Raw genomic sequence first — 27,711 nt, forward strand, 5'->3', positions numbered from 1 at the left:
GCCACTTCAAACAGCAGCTGTCAAACCTGAGGGAATCCAGGAGCCAGCAGCAAACACTACCTTTACACAGATATTACACGTTCTGGATTTCTTTTACTACAGATTTAATTCAGGCCCTCCCTTTGGTGTTGTTCTTCACCTGATCTGTGTCTTTGCACAGACACATTTCTACATAGCCCTGTCCCACTGAGGTGCGTACATCCAGTCCCTGGTCACCGAAATTACTCTGCAGTGAGAGACCGTGCTGCGCACTGGGGATTACACAAACATACTCTCTGTTCATTAGTCTGTGGATGGTCTACTGTGCTGCTGAGAAAAAACAGCAGCAGCAAAACAGTGCAGCAGACAATTCAGTTAGGAACCCAAAAGATGGGTACAAAATATGGCTAATTGTGGCACCAGCAGCTGTAGCCAAAGCAGAACGGTCACTTTTCCGGCTACAATTGTGTTTAGCTTCTTACCCATGTTTTTCCTGGTGAAGAATTTGTCTCAGCCTAACATCCCATAGGGACTGAAGACAAAATCTTTTTACTACTAAAATATTATTAATACATAGGTGAAGGACTAAGGCATTCTAATGGAAAGGCAATACAAGCACTTAAAGAGTGTAGAATTGGTGATTTAGGAAAAGAAACCAAGTTGTTCCTTCATTGCATCAATTTTTACCTTTCTGAAGTCAGTGAATTTAGTCATAACTAACAAGTACTGATAGTTCGGTCTAGTTTAAGACTTCATATTAGTATGGTTTGTAACAGAGCAAGGGGTGGGGCTCGGACAGTCTGTGGGACCATGTCTATCCTGTTCCCTCTGCCCCCTGAAAAAGAAGTCACATCTTACCTTAAAACACTGTAACAGAAGTGCCAGTACTCTATTTTCCTTTAGGCCTTTTTAAACATCTGAAGGAACAGAGGATTCAGCTAGTTCAGTGCTTCAGTATTTGACAGCACATTCAGGAACCTGAAAGTCATCCTTCAAGAAAAGAAATTAAATACACCAATTAGTCATTGTACACGTTGGGCAATATATCACATGCTTAAAACAGCCATGCCTGGTAAAGCCATGGTGCTAAGCAATAATGAAATTACCAACAATCATGAATATGAAAGGCTAAGCAATTTTTTGCTTCCACAGTCAAACGCACAGGCCGTATTTTAGTTACGGCATCCTGGAAAGAAAGTATGCATTTTGCAATAGATATGTCACCCTGCACTCCCTTCCCAATTTAAGTCATCTTTGTTCAAACAGCAGCCTGTGCGAATGCACAGAAACAAACCTCTAGACATGCTAGTTACAGAAACAAAACAGTAACTGTTTAAGGAAAGGCAACCTGGTACAAGTTTCAGCTGGGAAATGCAGTAGAAGCCCAGGTAAGCTAAGTATTAACACTATATAAGCCAGGAAGTTGGTGTACACGAAAGACACAGGGAAGTATTTCATAGAGTGCAGTAAAAGAAGAGACATCTACAGACTAGTTTCTCATTTCCTTCAACAGAGTTTTTAAAAAATTCTCATCCTGCAAGGACTCACACATACTTTCAACCCCTACTGAGTAAAGACACTCCAGCTGCAGCTGAATTCATGCCTGCACCACTATGGCACACCAGACGGCTCCACAGCAATTCAGCTAAGCTATTCTGTCACCAAGGTTCAGGCACTTATTCTTCAGTTCCAACTCACTTGGCATGTTTAATCCCCCAAACTAGCAAACCACCCAAAACCACAGCCACACACATACAGAGACACTGTTTCTTGCACCAAGACATCCTGCCTCACAACCACTCACAGGTACTCATCACAGAATCACAGAACAGTGGGGGTCAGAAGGGACGTCTGGAGATCACCTTGTCCAACCCCTCTGCTTAAGCAGGCACACCTAGAGCAGGGGGCACAGGAATGCATCTAGGTGCGTTTTGAATATCTCCAGGGAAGGAGACTCCACAGCCTCCCTGGGCAGCCTGTGCCGCTGCTCTGTCACCCGCACAGTAAGGAAGCTTTTTTCTCATATTCAGGTGGAACTTCCTGTGTTCCACCTTGTGCCTGCTGCCCCTTGTCCTGTCATTGGGCATTAATGAAAAGAGCCTAGTCCCATCATCCTGACACCCACCCTTCAGATATTTATAGGGATTGATAAGATCCCCCCTCAGTCTTCTCTTCTCCAGGCTGAACAAATCCAAGTCTTTCAGGCTTTCCTCATAAGGGAGATGCTCCAGTGCCCTGATCAGCTTCGTAGCTCTCTGCTGGACTTGCTCAAGCAGTTCCACATCCTTCTTAAACTGAGGGGCCCAAAACTGGACACAGTACTCCAAATATGGTCTCACTAGGGCAGAGTAGAGGGGGAGGATAACCTCTCTCAATCTGCTGGCCACACTCCTTTTAATGCAGCCCAGGATACAGTTGGCCTCCTTGGCCACAAGGGCACAGTGCTGGCTCAGGGTCAGCTTGCTGCCCACCAGCACTCCCAGGTCCTTCTCAGCAGAGCCATTTTCCAGCAGGTCAGCCCCCAGCCTGTACTGATGCATGGGGTTGTTCCTCCCCAGGTGCAGGACCTTGCACTTCTCTTGAATTTCATGAGGTTCCTCTCAGCCCAGCCCTCCAGCCTGTCCAGGTCTTGCTAACAGCAACACAACCTTCTGGTGTATCAACCACTCCTCCCATCAGCAAACTTGCTGAGTTACACTCTAGCCCTTCCTCCAGGTCATTGATGAATATGTTGAACAGGACTGGGCCCAGCACAGATCCCTGGGGAACACCACCAGTGACGGGCCTCCAACCAGACTCTGCCCCATTGATCATGACCCTGACCTCTGCCATTCAGCCAGTTTTTTATCCACCTCACAGTCCTCTCATCTAGCCCACCCTTCCTAAGCTTGTCTGTGAGGATGTTACAGGAGACAGTGTCAAAAGCCTTGCTGAAGTCAAGGTAAACAACATCCACTGCTCTCCCTTCATCTGTCCAGCCAGTCATGTCATCCTAGGATGCTGTCAAGTTGGGTCAAGCATGATCTTCCCTTTGTTGACTACTTCTGATAACCTTCTTATCCTCTACGTCCCTGGAGACGACCACCATGATGAACTGCTCCATCACCTTTCCAGGGGTGGAGGTGAGGCTGACTGGCCTATAGTTCCTCAGGTTCTCCTTCTTGCCCTTTTTGAATATTGGTGTGACATTTGCTTTCCTCCAGTCCCTCGGACACCTCTCCTGTCCTCCATGACCCTTCAAAGATGATGGCGAGTGGTTCAGCAAGAACGTCCGCCAGCTCCCTCAAAACTTGCAGGTGCATCCCATCGGGGCCCATGGATTTGTGAGGATCCAGTTTGCCTAAATGATCTCTAACGCAATCGTCCTCAACCAAGCGGAAGTAATATGGTTACTCAAAAGTTTTGAAGGTTATTCAGCAAAAAGACACTTCTTATCTAAAGCTTTGGTATGAAAACACACAGTGATCATTTTCCCAGTCTGTGAAACTACAGAGGTGTTGGTTTAAAGGAGTACAAGTGAATCAAACCAGGTAAGAATCAAAGAGCCTTTTTAATAAATTAATAAATAAACTGGCACTGAAAGCATGTCACAGACCAATGTCCCTACACATACACACACATATTGTTCTAACCCTATACTGCTTACAAATCCTTAAAACAGCCTCCTAAGGGTTTATTGTCTTCATAAACTAAAATAACAGGTAGCATTTGAAGCAAAACTACAAGGGTCTGTCTGTGGGAGGAGGGGAGAGGGATTAAGTGGGAGACCTTACAGTCTGGAAAGGTAAACCATAAATGTAACATCTGTTACAAAACCAGAAGTCCAAAATCCCCAAGCTTAGGTGAGCTTTAAAACAGTATTTAGTACTCTTAAGTTACCCCAAGGAAACAGGAGTCAATTTCTTACCCCAGTGTCTAACGCCTCCCCAGTACATTTAGTTATACTTTCAGCTATTTATGTAAAATATGAACTTGTTTACACCACATGTTAGCTATTCATGATACCCTAAAAATGCTTTTCTTACATTTCAATGGGAGTGCATTCCAAGATGATTACAAGTATCTCCATTTACATAATATTAGAAAACTGTAATGCATTAGGAAACTTGAGGTGACAGAAAACAAATTATATCCTTGGAGCTCTGTATTCACAGGTAATAGGAAGTACCACAATCACTGTATTTCTGTATAACCTCCTGCTCTCCACTTCTGTATAAAGCCTTAGAGCAGTTTCCTGTAATAATTCTGGATATTTCAAGACTTCAGCCTTTATCTTCAAGTTGTTCGGTTGACAGTTACACATCCTGGACCACTGTTCAAGGGCACAACAAAATCGACTTTCAAGCTCCTGCTACCATACCCAGCATGTCATGTCCCCATGACATGGTGTCAAGATCATTCAGGTATTTCTCAGGGGTTAATTTTTCTCCAACAGATTTTACCTTTGCATGTTGTGCCACAGCTGGCACAAACTCTACACCAGGTACTCTCCATAATTCAGCTGAAGGGAGTGTTTATGCCCACACCTGATCCAGATCAGTTTGGAAGCACAGTAACTCTGCAGCACCAAAGGCTAGGACTAGGACATGGCTTGAGCTCCAAGATGAACTAGTGACAACTGTGGGAGTTGCTCCTCTTTCTCAAAGAGGACTGAACAAAAGCCAGAAATTCTTTGGGACCTAAGATTTATCACATACCTTACAATTTTCCACACCAGATATAAGTAGTTCTTCAGTGTTGCTTTTTACCCCAAACGAATGACAGCATATATGCATACACAATCATCTAACTCCTACACATCTGAGCCCAACCAAAACAAAAGACATTATGCTGCACACACTTTTTTCCCTTAAGGAGAGAACAAACCACACCTAACCAGTATTAACAAAACCACCAAACATTAGAAGACATTCTGATACAATGGGGATTTTTAAAAAATACATGTAATACTTACTGTAGGCAAAATTTGTACCTGTATAGAAGGGATTTATGTATCTCACATCAAAAATAATTCTTTAAACTGCCTCACAAATGACAATCTAAACTCATTCCCAGGCAGAAAAGGACTCAGTGATTAGCACAGAGTGCTAAGTAGAAATTAAGAATAGCAGAAATGAAAACAACCATAGTAAAACAGTCAAGCAGAGATATTGCATACACAAACGGAGTACATTTGCTGATAAAGTTGTCATTTTTACAGGAAGCTTTAACTTTGATAACATTTTACATTTAAACAAAGCTTGCTATGCAACAGGTATTTCTTAAAATTCCAAAGACATGGTTTCACCATTTTTTCTCTTAAAGTCTATGTACTTCACAGCATACTCTAGCTTGACAAGTTCTCCACAGACAGGTAACATGTACTCCATCTTCTTCCCCTCTCCATTTAAATATTGTCCAACACCCCCTCCCACACACTCACCTCCTTCCAGCAGCCAGGTTCACTTATCTAAAGAGGAATTTATGCTGGTCTGAAAAAACACCAGCCCCCTCAACTGCAACGACATGCCTGGATAACTTATTGAGATATGCCTCAGATGTTGTGTCAGGCACTTCAAAGTCAGTTAAAGATACACTGCATAGCACCAGAAGAGTAGTTACATTCTTGCTGGGAAAGAGACAATATTTTAAAATAGATTTTATTTTCGAGGTAACATTTCCAGTGGTAAGGACACTATTTTCCTGGTGAATACGTTCTAAATTTTTGGACAGAAAGCCTTTAAGTACTCAAAAGCAATATTCAATCTTGGTACACCTCACTGGCCTAAGTTCTCATAATTGCTAAAGGAAATAACAAAGGCTATGTCTGCATGGCACAAAGAACCATGCTAATTAACCCTGCAGAGACACTGATTAATCTGGGCAGGGCGCCACAGTAACATGACTGCTCTGCTGCCTCGGGAATCTCCCCGTGCCGATGCATTGTGCCATTTGGTTACTCCCCACCACCACCACCAGCAGTCTATTTCACATGAAAGAAGTCTTACACCAAAGAGGAACCCCCCATGGAGGGGTGCTTCCTCTCAGAAGCTGTCATACAGCTTTTTTTTATTTAAACCTGTGATGTACAGCAGACAATACCGGGCTGTACAGCACTAATTCTTGACAAATAGTAAAATAATTGGCCAGTATTACTGAGGATCCTAGGCTGCTAGGAGGAGGAACATGAGAGGATGTCCTGGTTTCAGCTGGGATAGAGTTAAACTTCTTTGTAGTAGCTAGTATGGGACTATGTTTTGGATTTTTGCTGGGAACAGTGGTGATAATGCGGAGATGTTTTAGTTGTTGCTAAGTAGTGCTTACACTGGTCAAGGACTTTTTCAGCTCCCCGTGCTCTGCCGGGTGCACAAGAAGCTGGGAGGGGACACAGCGGGACAGCTGACCCCAACTGACCAAAGGGATATTCCATACCATATGACATCATGCTCAGTATATAAAGCTGGGGGAAGAAGGAGGAAGGGGGGGGATGTTTGGAGCGATGGCATTTGTCTTCCCAAGTAACTTTTACGTGTGATGAAGCCCTGCTTTCCTGGAGGTGGTTGAGCACCCGCCTGCCCATGGGAAGTAGTGAATGAATTCCTTGTTTTGCTTTACCTATTAAGCTGTCTTTATCTCAACCCATGAGTTGCCTCACTTTTACTCTTCTGATTCTCTCCCCAATCCCACCAGGGGGGAGCGAGCGAGCGGCTGCGTGGTGCTGGGTTGCTGACTGGGGCTAAACCACGACAGAGGGTATATCTATGGGCAGTCTCCTTAGCCCCAGCAAAGAAGGTCCAGGACAGCATTACAAAGGAGGTGTGCATAATGATAATGCTGATTGTCTGCCAGTCACCTGCAGAAGTTCACCCAACAATATTTTAAGTTCTCAGCTGGTCTTGAAATAGGGCAAGGAGGGACCCTGTGGTGCTAGTGTAAATGTTCGTGAGCTAGTAGGTTCTACATAGCAGATAATAGTGTGGTTGTTAGCACATTAAAAAAAGTTAAATTGTTGCCAAAGCAATTTTCCTTTGAACATTCTGGTGATAAAACAAGTCTTGGACTAAAGCCAAAACACCTTATCTGCTGTACCTGATGCCACCTCTTGGTACGGAGACCAGCTCTTCACGTACTGCAAACGGACTTTGAGCTTCTTGTGACTTGTGAAAACACATACCATAAGGAATAATGTACTTGCAGTAGGCTGAAGTGCCTGTCCCAATAGGAACTATTTTTTGAGCAGTCAGAGAGCAAGAGAGAAGGGGAACATCTGACATTTAACCTGCAGCGGAACGTAGCCTGCCCAACCACACAGGATGGAAAGATGGAGAAGGGTCATTCAGTGTGGCATAAACAAGCCAAAGTCAGAGAAAAGTGTTTTACTGCCAAGAGAAACAGGCAATTTCAGAGTCTGAACAACCCCCTTCCAGCACCTATGCCTCCCCCCCTCACCAATCCACAACTAAAAATGAGGCATTTCCAAGACAATCCTGTTCGTATGGCCTCTCTCAAGAAATGCAGACCTGCAAAGCAAAGCTCCATGAATTTATGCATGAGTTACTTTAGCAAGGGGACTCACATTGCTGGTAAATGGGATACACCAGCTCAGCTAGAACCTGGCGTGCAAGGCTGGTTTCTCACATTTCAGTCCCTTTGCAGCGACAGAGGTTGGAGCGCGAGAAAGGGCAGCTTCACCTTGGTCCAGGGTTTGCACTACAGCAGTCAGAAACTGCTGACTGGTTTCAACAAGTAGGCTGTTTCTTGTGGCAAAAGCACAGGGACCACTGTTAGTCTAACATAAAGTGTGCTGCACTGAGACAGAGAGAAACCACATTGAATAAGCAGCATCGAAGCCTATTGTGCTCTTATCAGAGCAGACAAGTACTCAAATAAGGCTGCCAGGTCCCGCACAGATTAATACAAATCCTACACCACTATAAAAAGCAGAAGCATTAATTAGGAGAAATCAAATTTCATTTGATAAGCAGGTGTTAAAGCAGCATTTCTCACACTTAGACCCAAAGTAAGTCACCTCATGAAAAATGGAAAGATGTCTTAAAAGACACATTTGTCACCCAATCGCTTTCAAAAACAGTAAGACTTTCACAGGCTTCTAGTGCACATGTAGGTTTGAGACTGATTAATAAAAGGCTGTCTTCTTCAAAACATTTAGGGTTTTTCTTTTTTGATCCAAGGCTGAGTGTTTGTGAATTGTACACAGTAGAAGTAACAATCTAGGTAAACACTTCAGTCTCCAAACAACAAAAACTGGTCAAGATTGTGACAAAAAGGTAAAACCCAGCAAGCCGTACAAACAGATGTGCTGAGTCTTAACATCTTTAGCTGTCAAGTCAGGTGAGACTGACTTACCATCCACTGTACCCTCAGAGGCCAGATACATGTCCCACTCCCTCCTCCAGTACCTTCCCTGTATAAACTGTGGGGTTCACCATGGACTTTCTGAATGGAGATCTTTGCTTGGCAGGACAAACAGTGCTGTGACACAACCACCACTGCAACGGAAGTCTTCAGCTGGCAGACAGCAGTCCAAGCTTTAACCAGACACAAGCAAACTTCTGAAAAGAACTAGCACAAATATCACTCTAACCGAGGCTGCTGCCATAGATGAAACTTCACTAGTGGACAGTGCCAGAGCTCACTCAGTGCTTTCTTGTATCTCATCTGCAGGGAAATCACTGCTCATTGGCTTCACCCCCCATATACAGGGACTCATGTCCAGAGAATAGAGAAGGTGAAGTCATTAGCACACCCAAGTTTTGTTTGTGGGGATTTTCTACCCATCTTTTTTCACATGACCCCTTCAGCAGCCAGATCTAATTCTTTGTTCTCTGTCTGCAACACTAAGTTACCAAAATTCAGCCCAGATTTAAAAACATAATGCATTTCCTAGGACTCTAACGCAGGATGGGCTTTACAGGGCAAGGTTAGTAGACATATTTGATGTCAGGCAAGGATTGGAGGGAGAAGGTATGTCAACTGAAGCACTGGTGTGAAGTTAACTAAAAGTAGTTCAAGAAAGAAGGAAAATTGGAAGAACCCTCAGCTACAGATCATCTTCATTTAACCTTTCTTAATACTCCAGTTATATCCTGCACTACGTCCCTTATCCAGTTATATCCTGTGCTTGTTCCTATTACCATATCATGAAACACCTCTGACAAGCAACAGCACGCATGATAAATCTGTGCTTGCTTCCTTAAGGAGAGCAGAGATTAGGAAAGGGCATGAAGGTCATCCTTTTGTTTTGCAATGAAAAGAAACTGGGAAGATGGAGGATGAAACTGAAAGGGACCATAATACACTATCTTGTTTGCCTGGTTCCTAGGTCAGATGGCCTCTCACCTGTCTGTGGGACACAGGCAGTGAGACACAGGCTGCTCCTGATGAAAGCTTCCTGCTTACTCCTCTGGTCCCATCCAAGCACAGCAAGCAGAGGAAGGGAGGGTAAGGAGCCTGCCAGCTTTTAAAAGGAAGAAGGCACTTCACTAAGTAATCTTAACCATCAAAATTAAGTTTAAGATACAGAGCTGATGGCCATTATATCCAGAAACAGGAGCTCAGAAACACTAGTAACCTTGGTGGATCTCAAAACTCTTAATTGCTGGATTTCAAGAGACAAAAGCAAACCTCCATAAACACTCCTCTTGCTCTTGTGATATTTACCCATCTTGATAGAAAAAGAAAACATCCCCCAGCTGTCAAGCATCACTACATACCTTCATGGGTGTAACACAGCCATAGCTAACAACAATCAAATAGGCAGCTGATGTGGTCTAGAACCACACCAAGAACCTACATCTTAGAAAATTCATGTCCCTCACATACCCATTTTCGTATCTAGGCACGGAGGCTGAAGCTCCCCTTACTTTGGGACAGGACAAATCCTGAGGCTTTGAGTTGGCAGGAAAATGACAACAGGACTCAGGTCCTCCTCTGGCACCAGGTCAAACCTTGGAACAGGTCACTTGGCTTTGCATCTCAGGCTTTCCATATGTATGGTGCCTAGCTGCCCTTGGGATTTTCAAATGGATCTTACCACCATCTCCCTAGTGATATTCCAGAGGGATGGAATTTTTGGAAGGACTATGGTAGACCAGCCTCCAAAATCCAGCACTGTTTGGGAATGATCCTCAACACCCACCACACACTCCTGTAGTAACTCTGAGAAATTTCTGGTACTGAATCAAGGTGAGAATAAGCCCCTCTCATATTTTCAGCCTAAAGCTTTGAAAAAAGCAATGAATTGATGAACCCCAAGTTGCACAGTGCTATTAGGTGGTATGCTCCTTGCTACAGGAGACTACAATAAGGGGGATCCTCAAAAATGTAAACATAGTTACCTATCACTGAGGGCTACTGTCATGGCAATGCTGTTTCCCTTGTGCGAAAGGGAAAGAAAGAAGAAAAAAAAAAAAAAAAGAACCACCAAGACACCAACTAGCCATCTCAGACTTTCTGAATCAATGACTCGAACAAGAAAAGCTAGAAATAAAGACATTCTTAACTTAGCTCCTGTGAAGCAAACTAATCCAGAATAACCACTGTATGTTCTTAGGCCTTCAAGAGCACCATGTTCTAGACATGGCAATTCATTTTGGACAAGGGGGGGTAGACAAAAAATATAAGCATTTTCAGGGATTCAGTGACCAAGAAAATTAAGCAAAAAGCATATGGCATCCAAAGGAGAGGGCAGATTATTCCCCAGAGTCCCACTGCAAGCTCTTAAGAGAACGGCTTTCCCCAATTTAATTTCAAGTCCTATCACTCTGCAATACATTTGTCTGTGTCACTCAGAAGTGAAGCAGGAGAGTAGCTGGTCCTAGCATAAGCTAGAAAGACTAGCAAGGGGAGGACAAGTGTGTAACATGAGGTGCCGGTCAGGTTGTTCTCCTGTGTTTAAATTGTTACCACAGCTAGCATATTCAACAAAGGCACAGATTATAAACTCCACCAAAGAAGGCATAGACAAATGGAAATATTCCTGTTTCTTCTGTTATTACAATAATCATTCTATACTTATGTGTGTGTGTATAGAGAGATTATATATATATAAACACACACTATATATACACACACACACACACTCAACACTGGATTTTCAGCTTCCAACTCACAGACATTACGGTTGTAATCTAACAACCTAATCTCTCAAATTAGGCTGGGGGAAAACACACATGCGAACAGTGGGATCTTCAACGTGTTTCGATCAATCAGACAAAAGAATAATATAAAATTGCAAAAATCCCCTCTATGCACACAGTCCATAAAACATGAAGGTCACAGAGCAAAGCAACCTCGACCGATTCCGCCTGAAAAGTTGCAGACTCTCATTTGCAAACCCAGCCAGAAGGCGGGGGAGGGAGAGGACGGAGTGGAAAAGCAGATGAAAAAGCCAGCGCAAGCTTTACAACACTGCTTCATCGCGTCAGTGTGAAGGCTCAGTGTGCTTGGAAGTACTCAGGGTCACTGCGGATGAAAAATCGCTGGCTTTAGTCGTCGTCCCGCCACGGCTTGTGCCTTGCAGACTTCAATTCGTGCGGGAATATCCCGGTCGTTGCAGCAGTCTGCAGTTTGTCCACCAGAAAGTGATACCGATGGAGGGATTTCACACACCACACACACACACACACACACACACACACACACACACACACAGAGTCTGTAATACTTGCTTAACATTAAGTACTGCCATTCAAAAACAAATCACCACTTCAAGCTACAAGTACTGTCCCATTGAGATATATTTTAAATAGTCCATTAGATTGTAACACTGAATCCTACTCAGTTACATAAACCAGATCAGATTTCACTATTTCATGAAAAAGTAAAAACAAAAAAACTAAACTTACAGGGCTGTTAGTCCATCGTTTCTCTCTAGCACACCGTACATCACTGAACTGCAATGCCTGAAACAGTAACTTGACCTCTCTGGGAAGGTGGGCGGTATTATACAAGCTGAAACATTAGAAACATGCATAATTACGCTGGGTATTTGCCACACATTCTTTCATCCGTGAACGAATATGAATGGAAAAAGTCACACTGACACTCCAGGCTTAGAATATGTCCAAACCATCAATTAAGAAGATTTTTCATGAGGCCCTGAGAGAATAAATTTTTTTAGAGCAGGAGAAATTTTTTTTTGGACTTAGGCTGTGCGTATGTTACAAAGACAAAATGACACTGCTGCCAGCTCAAATCAAAGACAACAGTGGGCTACACCAGGGGTTTTCAGCTTTCTTCCCCACCTCTGACAATGTAGTGTCACTTTGTTCTCCTCCAGTCCCATGTACCCATTGCACTGACTCATGCAGCACTTCTGAGGATGCCTGCCAGGGCACCACTGCATCCCATCACTAATCACCCAGACATTCCTGCACAGTGACACCTCTCTTGCACACCTGCGCAGGCACCTGTCTGCTCAGCACAACCACGCGCCTCTGTCAGACCAAGGACTTTTATTAGCAGTCCATCCATAGGGCTGGTTGCAATGAAAACACCACTGGAAGGACAAACTGGGCAGGTGAATGAAGAGAAAAGACCATGCTTGCTTCTAGCTGCACCGGCAACAACAGCTCACCTCACAGTTGCTTACACTTCCAGCAATATTCCCTTCATACGCAGAGAGTGCCCTCAGTATGTAGCCTTCTCTTCCTTTCAAGGAAAGCCCCATTCACCTTTTGAGTTTTGGGTGACAGACTGGAAGACAATGAAATACCACAAGCCAATATTCACAGCCAGAGCCTAGCGAAATACACAACACTTTCAGAACTCTTAATAGAAGACAACACAAAATGCAATTTTTTCTCAACAGCTCCCAGAGACAGAAGAACTGTGTGCACATGTATACTATTGTCTTCTCCTGTTACATTACGTCCTCTTATTCCGCAAAATCAAGACCTAGCCACACTCCTGGCCATGTGAGATGCAGCAACATCTACAGTTGCTGTGTTCCCAGCTGCCCCTCAACTTATTTTTATACCAACATCCACATGTTGCTGTTCTGGGCAACTAACTTGCCTGTCCCCTTTCTACAGTGAAAGGCTTCCAGCATTCTTGATTCAGCCCATTTCATTCCTGGTGCTTTCCACAAATAGATGTGGAATACACTGTTTTTATTTCAGCCAAATCCCCATGTGCTAGGGACAATGCATGCATCTGGAGCACTGTTCCAGCAGACACATGAATCATTCTAGAATAAATTCTTCTGCTTTGTACTTCAAGCAGCCCAGCTCCCTCCATCTCTTCCCCATTTTTACATACTTCCAAAACGTTTGAAGATTGTAGCAATGCATATAGTAAAGTACCTCTCCATATATTTAAGTCAGATTTTGCAGTTTCCAAGATCTGTTTTTCCCTGTTATGCAGGATAACCATATATGTCAGGGAACATGAGTTACGATGATGACCACAGAGAAAGAAAGTAAAAACTTAAGACCAAATTTTTTCCACATGTATCTGAAATGTCAAAATACAAAAATTGGTCAGTTCCAAGTTACTAAGACTATAGAAGCAGTACTTGCTGGAAATTTGTTTTGTTAGTTTTAAACTTGCTTTTGCAAATAGTGGTCTATTGAGAGGTTAAACCCTGCACCCTTTCTTACACGCTTCTGAAAACTGTGGGCAGCTTTATCTTGAAGTTTCTCTCCCTCTTCCGTATAACCTAAAATTCAATTAAAAGACAACAGAGCAACCTTCTTAAGCCTTAGCTAAAGTATCTGTTCAGAATGTCTGAGTTACGTGATGAAAATAATTTAAGTCAAACACAAGTGGTCTGTGGTGAAAAGAGAGGAAAATTCATGTGCATTTCAGCACAGAAACTGCTACGGAGCAGAGATCTGAGTGTGCATCAAATCCTTGTTGGAATCGTCTCATTGCCACTATGTAAGAGCAGGAATTTCTCAAGTCTTTTTCAGTATTTGCTTTTCCAGTAAACACAAAAGAAGGGAAAAGTCAACATTATAGTTTTAAGATTCCACTTGAGAAGTGGTTTGTTAACAACCTTCCCCAAGTCATTCTCCTGGCAAAGAGTTATTAGAGCACAGAGCTAATTAGGGCTTGTCAGTTAAGCTCCTTCTCCGGCTTTGTTCAGAAAACCTAGACAAATAGCTTATCCATGGATAGACCTGGAGGCCTTTCACAAATATTTTGTATTCCACTGCAAGCTTAGGCACATTACATAAACATCTGGGGTACCCACTGGAAATGTGAACACCTCCCCCTCTGCCCTGCAGTGAGTGTCTTCATGATACTGTTTCATCAACAGTGACAGAAAGAAAACAGTATTATAGAAGGCTTCCATCCAAAAAAATGTTGTAATCTATAGCTTGCCTATACATACACAGAGGTTTGGGGGAAAAGGGAGGAGGGGAAATTCAGGTGCATAAACAAGTTTTCTAATCCTCCTTATCAGTGGTTAATTTCTGAGAGAAAAAGTGCCTTGTATCATTAATAATAAGAAACTTTTTCTAGAAGGGTTGGGGACTAGACTGCTCTGGGGGGAAACAGCAGCAAGAATCGGGTATGTTCATCTTTCCCCTGGAGGTGCAGTGCAGTTTGGACGTTCTCTAAGCATCCCATTGTCTTGGCATAAGACAATGCCAAGCCATCCAGGCGTACCCTGACGCTACTTCTGAGAGCATAGAGAAAACCGCAGACACGGTAGGAAACATGGGCATCTACAAAAGCTCCCAGCTGTGTTGACCATGCCAGGGCCCATAATTAATAAACCAGTTGCTCACAACACAGCAGATACTTTGATACCACATTTCACAGCATACCTGGATTGGAGCCAAGGAGCTACTTGTTCTGTGAGCCAAGCTACAAGGAGAGAAAGGCTCACAGTTCTTCGGGATACTTTCCCCAAAGTCCTAAAACAGCAATGTCGGTGCCTTCAGCTTAGACTGCAAAGATGCCTGCAGAATTGCAGCTCTCAAGCCTAACCACTGGGCAGTATTTTATGTATTTGTTTATTTTTTGAACATGTAGAAGCTGCATCTACTGTACATTTCAGCAACCGCATAATAGGTGCAGCTTAGTTACCTCGAAACATTCCCTTCACAAAACCAGGGAAACAGAGTCTTCCTCTTCACTGTTGCTCCACAGGAGAGCACTGAAAGCTTCTGGTGAGACAAAGGCAGTAGCAGACAACCAGTGTGATAAACCATCATTTACATTTTATTCCAATGAGTAATAATTATGTGGTTTAAAAATACACAAAATCCATACATATGCTAAACATGAAAGAAACTGTCCTCAGAGCTAGATTCTCTGAGATCACATTTCAAAGCAATGTGGTATCATTCTGTTAATCTTTTGGGAAAACCAGCATGGCTATTCTGCTTCAGTGTACTTAACACAGGAATTCCAGCCTCCCCATTGTGACCTTCCACAGAAACCTCAGGGGTTAAGAGTAGCAGCTTCTATGTGTCGTGCTACAATGCTAATATATCTGCACTATCCACAAAAGCCTGTAACAATAGGACCAACAAGTTTCAAGGGGGAAAAGGGGGGATCTATATATACACGTGCTAAGATTGCCACAAAACAGCTTCTACACAACCACAAGAGAAAAGTTTTTCTTCTAAAGGTGGTTGCAGCAATTTCATTTTTGCTATGTAGTTGGAACAAAGGTTACAGATTTACTTCCATATTTTATTCTCAACAAATACCCATACCCTATCAAAACAGTAATAAATAGACTGCTTTCTTAGAGCAATGGTTAATGAAATGAAGCTGAGGGGCAGGCTACTTCTTGCTCTGACAGTGAAGCGCTAGGCAGAGAGAGGAATGGTTTTGGGGAAAGGCGTTGGGTTTTTTTTCCCCTTGAGCCACATGAGAGTAAATCCTTGGTGAAACCTGACAGCACAAGCAAACCTGCAGGCTGGAGTGACCATGCTGGTTGTTCTCGCCCTTCATACCAAAGCAGCCGTGCCCTGCTCCCCCAGCACCTCTCAGCAGAGTCTCTAACAGGGACTGCTCCGTGGGAAGTGAGCAGCGTGGGCAGCAGAGGAGGCAACACCAACTGCCCTGCTCTGCAAAGGCCTTAGGCTCCATGAGAACAGCCGGTGAAAATTTAAAACGAACCCCACTTAGCGTGCTTGGCATAAATAGCCTCAGGATGGCCAGGACCAAGCCATGAAAAGAGATCATCAGATGAGTTTTCTCTCCTCTTTCTCACTCACCCTTTGCAACCTGAGAACAGTGAAAGAGGACCCCAGTTAGCAAGAAGGCTGCCAATTAATTCCTCCTCTCCCATGCACTGCAAAGCCCCTAGCTGCAAAGTACCTGCTTATCTAGGAACAGGCACTTGACAGCATTTTAAGAGCGAGCTCGATTCTTTCTGGAAAATGCCATTACGAGACACAATCATTGCACAAGGTCAGTTTGTAACGTTTTCCCTATCAGCAGCGAGAACCAGTGAAAGAAAAACAGCATCACCCTCGCCTACATTGTTTTAAGCCTGGTTAATTTTCAGAGCACCAACCTATGTCGCACAGCAATTTTGATGAGAGGTCAGCATGCCACAGGCACAGACGCCTTCAAAAGGATTATTTTACATGAGGAAGAGTCCTTGCATCACCTCTTAGATGAACAAATTGCCCTGAAACAAACAGCCTCTGAATAAGCTACAACAGGGTAGAAATGTCTTGTTGTAAGGGCAAGACCAGAATGCAGATTGGAGGTGCCATGCCAGTTTAAGACACAGGCAGCTAAAGCACTTTAAAGCTAAGGAAACAGGACTCTGTTGTCTCAGGTGGTCAGTTAACCTGGATCAAAGGCTATAAAAAGCTCTTTGGAAATAGCACTAAGACAAGAGATGAATCAGAGAGAAGGAATAATGGAAAAACACCAACAAACACCACAAAAAGAGATTTCACCAACCTAACGCTGAGGATCTCAAGCTTTCTGTGACCAGCAATAGTTTGTTTGCCTGGCAAGGCTGCTCAGTTAGTCCTGTCACAATACAAACAAGAGAAGTCCTGGCTGTCAGTGGGCAGATACAGCAGTAAGTCAGGTATCATCTGAAACACCTGCAGCTCAGCTGTAGACTTTTGGAGTGCCAAAGGGACATCACAGTCATTAAAACTTCGAAGAACAAACCCCCCTGCAAGCACAAAGACTCAATAATCCAAACAACTTTCATCCTTCTCACTCCATTTATGCCTGTGATCTCCCTCATTTCAGGTAGGGCACAAAGTGTGGAGTTATTTAAATTAATATTTTGGGTTTTTCATGAGGCAGGACAATCTATAAACTTGTGCAACACCCAGAGTAGCTCTAATCTCATCGCTCTTTTCTAATTATGTTTAAACCCTCCCAGCACTATTTCTCTTCATTACCTGCTTCTACCCAGGGCAAAGTGAGAGCACCAAGACCACCTCTTCACACTGCATTGGTACAAGTGGGCAACAGGCCAACTGGACAAGCACAGGCAATGGAAAAAGCGTTATTTTTTTTTTTACTGTGCTATCACCTCCTGGGCACACAGAGAGCATGTTGGATGCAGCAGATGCGCAACCTAGCCAGCTGTGTTTTCTCACATCAATTTTTCATTCCTTTGTCCCCATCCTGAAACTGCTTTTCTTTCCACCCACCCAGCAATCTCAGCCACATACTTTCTCCTGAAAAAAGAGGATTATGGTTTCTGGCCTTACCACAGCTCACAAGCGTCATTGAAATCTGAGAAACAAGAATGTTTTACTTGGTTTGAATCTGAAGACACCTGCAGTTCAATCTCAGGTGTGCAACTGAGAGCCAACAGCAAAAGAATGGAAATGTCAAGGACCAGTTATCTTCTTAAACATACCAGATTTTGCTCTGGGCAAACAAGAGGAATACTGTTTGTTTTGGGTTTTTTCTTTTTAAAGCAGGAATCCTTTACTGCAGGATACACCATTGTAGGTTAATCAGTTCACCCATACAAGCTCCTTTCTGACAAACTGACTGGCTTCAAGACCTTCTTTGGACAGGTAGCCTGGAAGAGGTCAGCCAGAGGACCCTGAAGATGCAGTCAGGCTGGATCAGCAATACCAGCAGCAAACACCCAGACTCGGTAAGCAGGAACTACAAAGCTATCCTCCTGGTGATTACTAAGCATTTCACACCAATGCCATCAGATCTGAAGAATGGGACAGAAAACAAAATGCATAGGCACACATTTCCTGCTAAACCCTGCTGCTCATTTTCGAAAGCAATAAGATGCCCTTTCTCTGAGTGTAAAAGTGAGGGCAAGTCCTCCCGTACTTGGAATAAACACACTTGTGCACATTCCTTCCTTTTATACCGTGTACGTCTCTACTTGGTATTGCAAGCTGTTGCAGGATGACTCTGTTACTGATTAACAGCTCACTTCAAGTCTTTTCTGTGTGCCTCAATCCAACTCTGCTTGTACCAGCCAGGCATCCTGACACCATCAGATCCTTATGACTTTGCCCTCTGGTATACCAGACAAATACTAACAATAGCCCAGAGTTCACCAGGTACCAGCAATCTTCCCCCCTCTCCAGAGCACAACCACCACCTGCTTGCAAGTACACAGTCCTGCAGCACAAGCCTTTCACATCGCTGAAGGCTCTGCAGACAGCAGAGCAGGGCTGTGAGCTCTCTGGCATCCCAGATCTCCATGCATGAAGAGATTAAGCTGCAGGTCAAGAGGTGTCCTGTCAAGGGAAGGCTCTGCCCACTTGGCTATCTGCAGATAGCCAATACCAGCAGATGGTATAATGCGTGGTGGTCCAGCTGTGTATCACCCATTTGCTGATGGAGAGTGCGCCCGCCCCTCCTGCCCAGAAAGGGTGCGTGTGCATGTACAGGGAGGGGAGTTACTTTAGGGTGACTAACAAACATGGTCCTTCAAATCAGACTGGAGAAAAACAAGGTACTTCAGTTTTGGGTGTATTTCACACAAATCAAATGTATTTTTTAAAAGAAAAAAATCACCCTTTTCCTACATATTGAAGAAAAGGCATCAGTCCTTCGTAAATACTGGGACTGCTGGCTTGAACAGCCATCCAAGACCTATGTTCTGGCATGGACAAAAGGAAGCACCCCCAGCAACCTTTCCTGTAACAGCTGCTGAAGGTGATGTTATCCAGCCAGTACCTCACTGACTTCCACCCAGACCTCGGCCCCCCCTTTCCCCCCGGCACCAACATGACCTCATTCATCTTGGGTTGCTCGCAGCCCATAGCCTCTAACTGAAGACCACCTCCATCTGTGCCTGCAGCTCATGCTTCTCCCACCAGCGCTGTTGCCTGCATGGGCATGCATGCACCTGCCCCTGCAGCAACACCCTACCTGCCTCCCAGGGAAAGAGGGAGCCCCAAGCACAGCATCTCACCCCTTCTCTCATTCTTCTTCCACAGTGTGGTATTTCCAATTAAGTATTTAAACACACATACAAGCTGTGCACGCTGCAAAGTCCTGCTCAAGGGTCTTACCCTACCACATATTTGAATTGCACAAAGAGTGCTCCTAAGCCCTGCAGTTGGCACAAGCCCCAAGAGCAGTGCAGGGTTGATGTCATATCTTCCTAGCCTCACAAAGCCTCCAAAGACCAAGCCAGTGCCAAGTGACCTACAACTGTCTTTCAGAAACAGAGGCAGAAGAGGAGGCAAAGAGACATGTTGCTGCCAACACTGGAAGCTTGCTGGCTGGTTTTATCAGGAGATAAGCTAAAAGACCTTCTCGGGCCCATCTGTATGCAACTACTGGCACACCTGATCTTTCTTCTAAGTGCAGTCTCTAACAGTCCATGCAGGCTGCCCTATGAAATTAATCGTGCCACCCCCAGTATGATTTGAGTGATAGCCAGAAATCACTCCTGTGTCAGGAGCACTAGTGGCCCCTTTAAATATAATCAGGCAATATTTACATCTGCATCAAACCCACGGTTTGGCAAAAAAAGGTTAATTCACCCAAGAGTGCTTTGATCCTCTGACAAATCATTTCCTGATTCAAGTTGAAACAACACAAAGGACTTTGGACACCAACCAGCTGTCGCCCTTGTGTTGTGAGCGGGCACTAAACCCCACACAGTCAGAGAGGAAAGATTTAGGCAGTGGGAGGGGAGCAAATGGTCCATTTGGATTCACAGCATGTGAGAAGTTTCATCTAGAGAAGTGATTCCTTCTCTTGCTACCTATCTGATGCAAGCTGGCAGAAGAGGGGTCCATGAAAACTCACGAACAGGAAAAGCAGCTGCAGGACACTTCAACAGCACTGAAGCATGGCAAAACCTGTTGGACGTACAACCAGGAGGGTGAGAGGAGATGGTTTTTCTTTGCTTTGCTCTCCAAAGCATGCTTAGACACTGACAGATCTCCAAATGCAATGACCCCTTTGTGACCTTTGGGCCTGAGCTGAGTGAGAGAAAGAAGCAAGAAGTGAGCTTAACAAAGATCTGAGAGAGCAGCTGGGAAAAGTGAAGGCAGAGCTGAGGTTTAATAGCCATCTCTTTTTGTCTTGTTTAAAGTGAAGCATTCACACACTTACTTGCAACCTGGGCAGGAAAAAAATAAACCACACACACAGAAAAAAACCAAACCTGATGCTAACAGACTGCTTTCAACATCCTCCCTCAGATCCTCTCTCAGTACAGATGTATTAATATTTTCCTGTGTTTCTACTACAAATATGGCACTTGGCAATTAAAAAGAAATGCAGCTTGGGGGGAAGCTGATTAGAAGCATAACTTGCTACATAATTCCAGTATGATGAACCCTTAATTAAACATTATTAATTCAAGGTGTTGAAAGAAACAGTCCACAAAACTAAGTAATTTCTTCCAAACCCCATCCTCATTTTAACTGATGTGTTTTATTACCAGGCTTTGAGAAATTGATTCTGCAGTCTCATTGAATGAGCAGGCCATAATGCACAAGACAAAAAGAAATGACTGACTAACCCTTGAGATGCTCTTGATCTTTATTACCTTATTTTTACTACAGGTGGCATAAAACTGAACTCCTGAGACTTCTCCTTGTGACAGACTCTTCTATTATTTCTCATTAAATCATGTTTTGGTGGCCAGGCAACCCTCAGATGTAGATGTGTTGCTTTGACCTGCCACCTGCCTAGTTCCAACTGGATCAATGTTTTTGAATGTAGCAGCACAAAGGGATCAACTTGATAAAACTCATGCCATGTACTTTGAACTGCCTAACCCCAGATCCAGAGCTTACATTACTCCAAGTCTCTCATGGGGCTCTGTTGTGATGCAAATAATGTGCAATCCCCGGACACAAAGAAAGTAATTAAACTGGAATTAGAAGTTATAAAGTAACAGGCAACTTGAAGGAGAAATCAGGGTTAAAAGGAGCACCGAAGAAAGACGTACAAAGTAGGAAGTGGCTGTTTACAATTAAACTTCAGCAAACGTAAGGGAACACAGGCACAAGGACAGTAGGGCTGTGCAGCAGGCAGCCTCCTCCGCAGGCTCAGCTGCTTTCCTTCCTCAGCGCAGGGCACGCACCCACTTCACCCTTCTCCCCCCAAAAGCCTGACGGACTTTGCCATTAAGCCCTGCCTCTGGGCTGAGAGCACCAACAGCATTTTAACTTTGCAGCGTCCGGCTCAGCCCGCCTGTCACACTGGTCGGCAGACAAGGCTGGTACCAGCAGCAAGGCAGCTGTGTGCAACCTGGAGCCAAGGCCAGCCCATCTCCAGCCAAGCTCCCAGCAGCATCCCAGTTACTGACCAAACAGGGAATTGAGCAAACCAGGCAAGAGCAGAGGAAACACACGGTATCAGGTCAGGAGTTAAAATATGTAAGTGACCTGCAACTTCCATCACGAACAGGACTGATGAATGCCAGAGCCACACAGAACAGAAACTCATCTACAAAAAAACCCATCCAGCCTCTGATGCAATTTCTGTCACTCCAGACAGTCCGCAAGGTGAAAGTGAGAACAGTGTTCCCCCTTCAGACAGAAATCAAACCATGACTTAAAATGAAATTTTCAAGAAACAATCGAGGAAATGGGTGGAGCTAGTGGAGACTTCCTACATCAGAGAAGCTCGGCATCTCAGTCTAGCAAGACTAATATCCCTTTTTCATTATAAGAAAGATAACTAGGAGACTTCTTTGCCTGTAACTCCATCTTCAGCCTCAACATCAGCAGTCACCTCATGCAACTTCAATCCTGATCGGGCCATCCAAGATGAATAACAAGCCAGTCATGGAGCACAACACCTTTTTTCCCCAGTAACGAAACATAATTCATACAGGAATGTACCACACAAATTGCGGCTATTTTTCACCCAGAATGTAAGCAGCCCTGCAACAACCAGCTCCCAATTAACAGGTTAACAGTGAAAGGAAATCAAAAGGTCAGTTTAAAAATGCATGCATAAATCAGACCAGAAGAGTGTTCACAACTAAGAAAATACCAGATTCCTGCAGAAAGCAGAAGAGCTTAAGAGAGCAGCCGGCAGAGCAAGCACATGCTTTGTGCCACCAGCTCAGCTGGTCACAGCCCACAGCTAGAGGGGAGGACAGCGAGGGGGCAAGTCCACAGCCTACACCACCCAGCTGCAAACAGCCTAGACTAGAGAGTACGCACAGAAGCACCTGTGGCTCCTCAAAGCATTTGCATGTTGTGAACCCTGGCCACTATGTGGTTTATCCCAGGTTAGATTTTGCTCTATTTCTGAGAAGATGACAAAAATGCAAGTTCTCAGACATGCACGGACAGGACAAGACTCAGGCCAACATTCCTTGCCAGGAAAAGTCTCCCCTCTGCAAACTTCCATGAAGTAGTATGTGTATCTTTTATTAGATACACATAAATTTTCTTTGCAATGCTGAGGCTTGACCTTGGTACCAAGAACGTAGCCCAGTATGTCTTCTTTTTCCATTTCCACAGTAGAACATCTTGTAAGACTGCAGCAGCCTGAAAAGTCCCGGTAGTTGCCCACTGCTGCTGTGTTACAGTGAGAGGCAGCTATGTCTTTTTCTACCCCAACTTGCAATGAGGAGAAAAGGAATTGCACAGCTGGCTCATCACTTCTATTCCTGCAATAGCCCTTTAAGACAAAGTTCAAAACTAGCCGAAATTTTATGTTGGGCTGAAAATGTGAAGGGAAGGACAGCTTCTCAAGAAAAAGTTTTACTTGTCAGATTAGGCGAGACGCCTGAATTCTGTCATGGACAGCACTTTTACTTCTCCCTTCTACTCCCTCCTGTTATCCCCCTTTTCTGTGTTGTCTTAGAGACTTTGAATAAACAGAGCGAGCATTCAGGGGCATGGTGAAAGAAGAGGAGCAGGCACGACTGGACAGGCAGCAAACAAAGCGTGCGCCAAATAGAAAAGTTACAGGAAATAAAATGAGTCTGGAGAGCCAAGACAGAGGAATAGCAAAAGCATGAGAACAGCTGAGATGTGAGATGCTTCACAGATACGACTGGGCAAACATTCAAGGCCACAAGGTAAAACTACTAGAAGCCAGGATTTACATCGTGCTTCTTCGTACTACAGTAAAGACTACCCTGAACATCTCCCAGGAGGAACCCCACGGGCAACCCACAACTTCCACTCCAGCAACTTGTCCAGAGCTGGGAGAAACCAGTTGTGTTAGACATCCAGGCCTCCCCCACTCCCTCTTAATCAATAGGCAGCTGGTAATCAACCTCGCTTAAGTGGTCAAGATGAGGCAATGGGCACAGATGGGATGATGAACTCACAAGCTTAGTCAGGAGGGTAGTCGACCAGCATGGACCAGTTAGAGCTGTGCGTTGAGCATGTTTAACCTCCTGTTTCAAAACTGGTATTTCTAGCAGGGGTATTTTAAGAAGCCTCAGATCTCCACAATACAGTCAGAGGCTTCCTGGTAACTCTCCAGAATTATTCTCATAATTCTCCAAAACCAGCAGGAAATTTATTTCCATTTTTCTCAGGACGCTGTGCTGGAACCCACATCTCCGTGAGCTGTTCAGTTATCCCGCTATGGGAAGATAACTCATTGAGTGGTGGGCTAAGCAGGTGGGGGGAAGTACCATTTCAGCTCTGACTTAAATTTACCTCTGCATGCAAGTCAAAACCATCTCAGCTAAGGCCAATCTTTTTCTAGCAAAAGCTAGGATAATATACTGCAGTTAAATCCTCACCTACAAGCCACCACTGCTTTAATCAGATTCAGTCAAATCCCAGTCTTTGCAGTCTAGACGTGGTTTAGCAAGTGCTTTTATGTGAGTAATTCATTGCAAGAGAAGACAATTCTTAATGGAATTAGAAAGATAACTCATCACACGTGAAGTTTTATCTGGGGCTTACCTCAGTTTTGGCAAAGAAAACCTTGCTGGATTTTGACAGGGCAAAGACATCCTAATGTAAGTATTCAAGCATCAGTCCAAGTGAAGATTTTACTTGAGAAAGGAAGTAAAAGAAAATGTTTTTCTTTGACCTTAACACTTTTCCAAAGTTTAGCCAGCCTCAAAAGGCATTTTGTTTAGAGCAAGAACATTAACATTACAATTTTGCAACACAGCACAGAAACATGAATCCTGAGGTGATACAGACTACAGACTTGATCCCTTACTCTGGCCCCCTTCTGTGGCCTCTCTAGTACTCTGGGGTTTAGGCAAAGGTACAAAGATTCATATGAAGGAGAGAGAAAAGGCACATACAAGAGTACCTACTGGTTCTGACCTACAGTACAGGTACACTGGCAACATTTTCAAGGACCTCCATACATCTATTTACAGAAACTTAAGGCAGGAATACCAGAGCACTTTTGTGGTTTGACAACTTCTATGTTGAAATCAAAGTGACGAGATGGTCCAGCTCCACCACAGTCAATTTGACTAGGCTTTCATATACATACAAAACTGCTGTTGGGTGACAGAAAATTACAAGTGCCATCACTATTGTGCTCCTAGCTGTGCATAAACACATTATTTTATTGCCATTTTTTACTTGCTCAAAGAATCTTTGGCAGAGTGTTAGTAAGACATGGGGAATATCAGCCCGGTGTTTCTGAAAACTGGATGTGTAGGGGAAAAGGCCTTACATACCCAGCTAGTTCTTCTACAGGGCAATCACAGGCCAGCCAGTCCTCCTCCTTGTAAAGAGACTCTCTCAGCACTGATACAAGAATGGCTGTAACTGGACATTGCAGTAATACAGTATTAACCAGTTCAATTAACAGTTGTACTTGAATGCACCAGGAGGCATAAAGCAACCAATAAATCATGTCTTTTTTACTCAAAGAGTTGAAGAGATCATATTTTCTGCAACTTACTAAGGAGGCAACCCTGGCTCACTTTTGTGATGCAAATTAGCGAGTTGGTTGGAGGGAGAGGGGAAAAAGGTCTTTTAACTGAAAAGACAATTAACTTCCTCCCTACACAATGGTCACAGAGACACCAGCACCCACTGAGCCTCCTCCAGGACTCTACCACTGTCCTTCAGACCATGCACAGCCAAACCTCTGGCCCCTGACTGCACACCCTCATCACTGCTGCATGCCTCTGTCACCTCACTCACCTGCAGTCACCAAAAAGACCTGGAACCACCCAGAACCAGCCCAGATGTGTTAAACTGCACTTGAAACTGGGGGACATAAATCACTGCCCTTCCATGAAGATGTAGGTACAAGGAAACTGCTTTACCAAGCAGTAACAGCCTCCAAAGCAAAACACCATCCCAAATGAAATATGGCTCAGGAATGTGAGCTATGTGGGCAGGGGGGCTCTGATGGATATTGAGGGAGGACAGGAGCAGGCAGGCTGCTTTCACAACTGACAGTGGTTTCCTAGCCAGAGCAGAGGACCAGCCTAGCCACACGTGTGCACGCATAGGCACGCCGGCACACGCAGAGCTTGGGAATGTGAGCAATGCTGGCCAGGAGCTGGGGGGGGGGGGGGGGGGGACGACGACTTTGCGGCCTGGGAGAGAGCGATGGGAGCAAGTATGAGGGAAACAACACAACACCACCAAGAGGCAGCTGGGGTTGCTGCAGGACTCCCTTTACGGGGTGTGTGCGAAGGGGTCACAAGGCTTGACTGCAGGCTGCAGACCAGCAAAGGGTCCCTTCTTGTCCCACTCAGCCCATGCTTGCGGAAATAAAACTTTACATGCAACTTTGCCATAAACCTGTCTGTCATTAATTTCTACCAGCTGAAACAAACTGCAGGTCCCTGGTTTTTGGCTAGCTGCTGACATGAAAAACATACCAGCATTAAGAGTAATAAACACATGCACTTAACACTTCCTGAGCCAGAGATTTCATATTCAGCTGTACAAGCACAAGCCTTTTGTCCCCCAGGCTAACAGAAGATGGAACTGCTACAGATAAAACAGACCTGAAACGCTCCCAAGTCTACTTCAGCCAAAACTAACAATTCCTTACAGCATGAAGAACATATTCAGTCCCCTGCTATTTTTAAGGTTCTTTAAGAACTCCATTTTATTTCTACAATATTTTCTTGGTCCACAGGTCTCAGTCCAGCCAGAGAGTCAGTGAATGAGCACTGCTTATCTGGCTGGAGCTGCAGCCACCCAGGAGGGGCTCATGCCCACGGCCAGCCCGCACCTCCCACTGCCGGGTCTTGCTGGAGTGAGCACCGTGCATCTCCTTAACATGCCTACTGCACAACTCGTGACAATCATGATGTGTGCACGGACAAAGAAGGGTTTGTTTTCCTTAGATTTCCTCAGCTGAGAAGGCTCCCGGCAGCCACTAGTATTTTTGTGGATGTGACCAATCTTGCATGTTGCTTAAAAACCTGACAGTGGTCACAAGCAGCACCAGTGATGGGGTGAGAAACTGCAAGAAAAACACAAAAGAGATAAAATCTGAGTGATAAATCACAGATGGGATCAGGGTCTAGACTAAGGTGACTCCCACTCCACACACTGGGACACATCAGAGCCCTTGTCCACTGAAAAAAAAAATAATTAGTAAAACAGCCTTACAACACTGCAAGAACAAAGTAAGATACATGCGTGAAGTCTGTCATCCTGGTTAAATGATGCTGACAAGATAAATATAATGCAGCTAATCATGCCTACATCATTTTCAGCACCTCCTGGTTTCAGAGAGATTCAGTCCCAGGGTCTTCTTGCAGGTGATTGTATCTCATCTGGGAAAGTAACCGACTTGCCATGCACAGAAAAGAATCCGAGCAGACTGCTGGCAAAGTACACATGTGGAGAAAATGGTCAGTGATGCCAGAATAAGACTAGCATTCAGGAAGAAAACTCTTTCAAGAGTTTACCATTAAAAAAAAAACCAAAACAAACGCCAAGTTAAAAGTTTAAGAACAAATTCAACACCACGTATCAGGAAGGAATGGAGTATAAACTAAAAATCTCTTCTTGTGCTGCTTTTTCTATGTCTTAAGATTAGTCTGGGATAAAGACTTGTTTTAAAAGCAAAGTTGGTTATTGAAATAATGTGAAGTGTGGTTTTTAAAAAATACCATGAAGCAGCTTAATTCTAATCCCACTCATGTAAATCCACACTGAACACCTGAAAAGAGCCAGATGACTTTTAATGCCTTTAATAAAGAAATGGAAAAAACGCTCAAGAACCCTAACATTTTACAGTTTGCTCAGGGTTTCTTTTGTTTGTTTGAATGGAGACTTTCTGCTTTTTGGTTTGTTTGTGGAAAACTGAAGATCATGAAGTTTAGAGCAGCTTTAAAATTTAAATTTTTATTAACATCTTCATTGTGAAGTGGTTTCAAAATGGAGTGACAACTGTTCTTCACTCAGCAAGCCGATTTTTGGT

General features: G+C 44.1%; 1 protein-coding gene across 4 annotated transcripts in view; it reads right to left on the reverse strand.

The window, feature by feature from the left end:
• KANK1 (KN motif and ankyrin repeat domains 1) overlaps positions 1-27,711 on the reverse strand; it is a 132,472-nt gene that overhangs the window by 96,682 nt on the left and 8,079 nt on the right. For 3 of the 4 annotated variants that reach the window (XM_075080058.1, XM_075080060.1, XM_075080056.1), the window contains exons 1-2: positions 11,826-11,931; positions 838-969 (exon numbers count right to left, since the gene is read on the reverse strand). The gene's annotated coding sequence lies outside the window, so the exon portion shown is untranslated. Of the gene's footprint in view, positions 1-837; positions 970-11,825; positions 11,932-27,711 lie in introns of those variants that run through there. The other variant, XM_075080057.1, reaches the window with a different exon arrangement.

Source organism: Phalacrocorax aristotelis, chromosome Z (genome assembly GCF_949628215.1).
Source record: "Phalacrocorax aristotelis chromosome Z, bGulAri2.1, whole genome shotgun sequence".
In the NCBI taxonomy this organism is placed as follows: Eukaryota; Metazoa; Chordata; class Aves; order Suliformes; family Phalacrocoracidae; genus Phalacrocorax; species Phalacrocorax aristotelis.